The 2,867-nt window shown below is 34.9% G+C and overlaps 1 pseudogene; it reads left to right on the plus strand.

The window, feature by feature from the left end:
- Positions 1-619: 619 nt before the first annotated feature.
- Positions 620-1,409, plus strand: LOC109024235 (vomeronasal type-1 receptor 90-like; annotated as a pseudogene).
- The last annotated feature ends 1,458 nt before the right edge of the window (positions 1,410-2,867 follow it).

A 2,867-nucleotide genomic window follows, 5' to 3' on the forward strand; every position in this document is an offset into this window, starting at 1 on the left:
GAGTGATGGGATATTGGATCGATTCACTGCAACTTTTTTCAAAGAATTTTTGGTGATTCTTTTTCCATTAGCACAAAGTTTACCTCAATTCAGTTGTAAAAGCATCCATGATTTATTTTATATGCATGTTATTATGGCTGGTGAAAATTAAACAAAAAATACAGAAAGTAAAGAAATGCGTTTTGAGGAGTGAGCCACGGGTACTATATGAGTATAGACAATGTGCACCCTACATAGGTGTGATTGTGGATGTGTTGATATTTGATATATATATGAGTTATTTGTTATAAAACATAATACTCAGGCTGCATTTAAAAATTTTGTATGAGATAGTCAGGGTTAATCAAGATAAATGGGTAAAATTAAAATGATAAGGTTGGTAATAATTTTGACTGTACAATAACTAACATTGATGATAAGAGGTCTATTGTTTTTTTTCAGATATATAAAATATAATTCCTCTTCATCATTAAGAGGATCATGTTCCACTTAAGGTACTACTAACAATCGCCCTTCTTTTTCAAGCTGGTATTGGACTCACAGCCAACAACTTCCTCCTATTCTTCCGAATCTTCTCACTCCTTCAGGGTCAGAGGCCTAAGCCCACTGACCTCATCACCTGTCACCTGGCCCTTGTCCACTTAGTGATGCTCCTCATTGTGGTCTTCTTGGCATCTCCAGACCTGTTTGAGTCTCTGTATTTTCAGAGTGACTTCAAGTGTAAGGCATTCTTCTACATGCACAGGGTAAAGAGGAGCCTCTCCATCTGCACCACCTGCCTCCTGAGCATGCTGCAGGCTGTCGCCATCAGCCCTGGCACCTCCTGGTCTGCAACAATTAAACAGAAGTTCACAGGTTACATCTTTCACTCCTTCTTCTTCCTATGGGTTCTCAGTTTGTCTCTCAGTAGTAACCTGCTCTCCTCCATTGTGGCTTCTTCTAATGGGACCAAGACCAATGTGCTAAGTATCAGCAAATACAACTCACTTTCTTCCATAAGCTACATTATCAGGAGGCTGTCTTTCAAGCTGCCACTGTTTATGAATGTCTTCTTTGTAGCAGTCATGCTGCTCTCAAGTGCATACATGGTAATTCTCCTGTCCAGGCATCAGAGATGATCCCAACACCTTCATAGAACCAACCTCTCTCCAAGAGCCTCCCCAGAGAAAAGGGCCACCCAGACCATCCTGCTGCTGGTGAGTTGCTTTGTGGTCATGTACTGGGTGGACCTTATTATCTCATCCTCCTCAGCTCTATTATTGGCTTATGACTTAGTCATTGTGAGTGTCCAGAGGCTTGTGGGCAGTTTCTATTCCACTGTCAGCACTTTCATACTTATTAGTTCTGATAAAAGAATAATCAAAATTTTGCATAATGTGTGACATAAATATAATTTTTTAATAAATTAGTTATAAAAATAGTCTGAAAAATAGATTCTTTTGACATTAGTTAAATTATCCAAGAAGTAGATGACTTGATATATAATTTAATGACACTTTTAATCTATCTAAATTCTTTTGAAACCTATGCTGCCAAAGACAGTGGTTTCTTGAATTTAATGTCCACCCTTATAGTCTCCTGTGTCTACAAGATCTTTATCTTTAATTTTGATTCCCTAATTTTTCTATAAGAAAACTTTTCCACCTTCTTGAAGTGTACACTCAAGAAGGTCCTGTTGGTAAATACAATCTCTCTCCCTTTCTCTCTCTCTCTTTTTTTTTTTTACTTTTTAAGATAATTTAGTTTACCCTTATTTATTAAAAATATGCTAGCTATGTATCCAATTATAGGTTGAACAATAACTTTTTTTCAGAACTGTTAATATTTATTTCTCAGTTTTCTGGGTCTGTACAGACTGTAGAGATTTTACTCTCCCCTTGTAGGTTATCTCTCCTTCTCATGGCTTTTACTTGTCTTCATTCTATTTGGTGTTATGCAGTTTGACTGTTATTTTGTTAAATATCTTTCTTTATTGCTGTCTTTTAGACACAGCACACTTCTGCATTTATGAGTTTACACCTGGTTTTTAATTTTAGAAATTTGAAAATAATTATTTTATTAGTGTGATTTATTATTTATATGGACTTAAGTAAAATAATTGTGCTGTGTTCCTTCTCATTCTGTTACTTATGTATGTATAATTACATTCATATTGCTATTATTTTATTTATCTTACTGTATTTGGCTATATTCATTCTGTTCAATAGTTCAATTCACTAATCCAGTTTACTAATCCTGTCGTCATCAACTCAGTCTAATTTAATATTTAACTCATACATGGTATATTAATATGTATTTAAATTATTCCATTTCTATTTGACTTTTTTCCAAATTTGCTTGTTTAGTTTATAATGTTCTGATTATTTTGATATCCCTTTTTCCCCTTTTGCTTAAAAATTTAATCATATTTCCATATACCTAGGTTTTGTGATGCCTAATTTCTTCTGACCCCTTTACCTGATGGCTTATTTTCTTCTGTCCTTTACAGTTTTTAATTTGCTTCTCACACAAATAAAGATCTCACATTAAAACAAAATAGTATGGCTTGGCTTGTAATTTTTGTTAAAAGCAGTAGTATATGTTGTATAAAACAGTATATTGGGGGTAAATAGTTTTTAGGTTATTGATGAGCAGTTTTCCCTCAGACAGGCCTTAGTATAGGGGTTTGTGGTCATGTAGATGAGAGATAGGCTGGGATTGAAATTTGTTATGGCAGCAATGACCTTCTGAGCACCAGGGAATTCAAATCCTTTTCAGGATACTTTGCCAATATCTCCCAGGTTTGCTATGCCTTCCCTTTGTGCCTTTTATCAGAGATGGTCTCATGCACAGCTGTATTTTACTGTCATTTTTACTCCTTTTTTTGT

The sequence above is a fragment of the Gorilla gorilla genome, chromosome 18 (assembly GCF_029281585.2).
Source record: "Gorilla gorilla gorilla isolate KB3781 chromosome 18, NHGRI_mGorGor1-v2.1_pri, whole genome shotgun sequence".
NCBI classification, from domain to species: domain Eukaryota; kingdom Metazoa; phylum Chordata; class Mammalia; order Primates; family Hominidae; genus Gorilla; species Gorilla gorilla.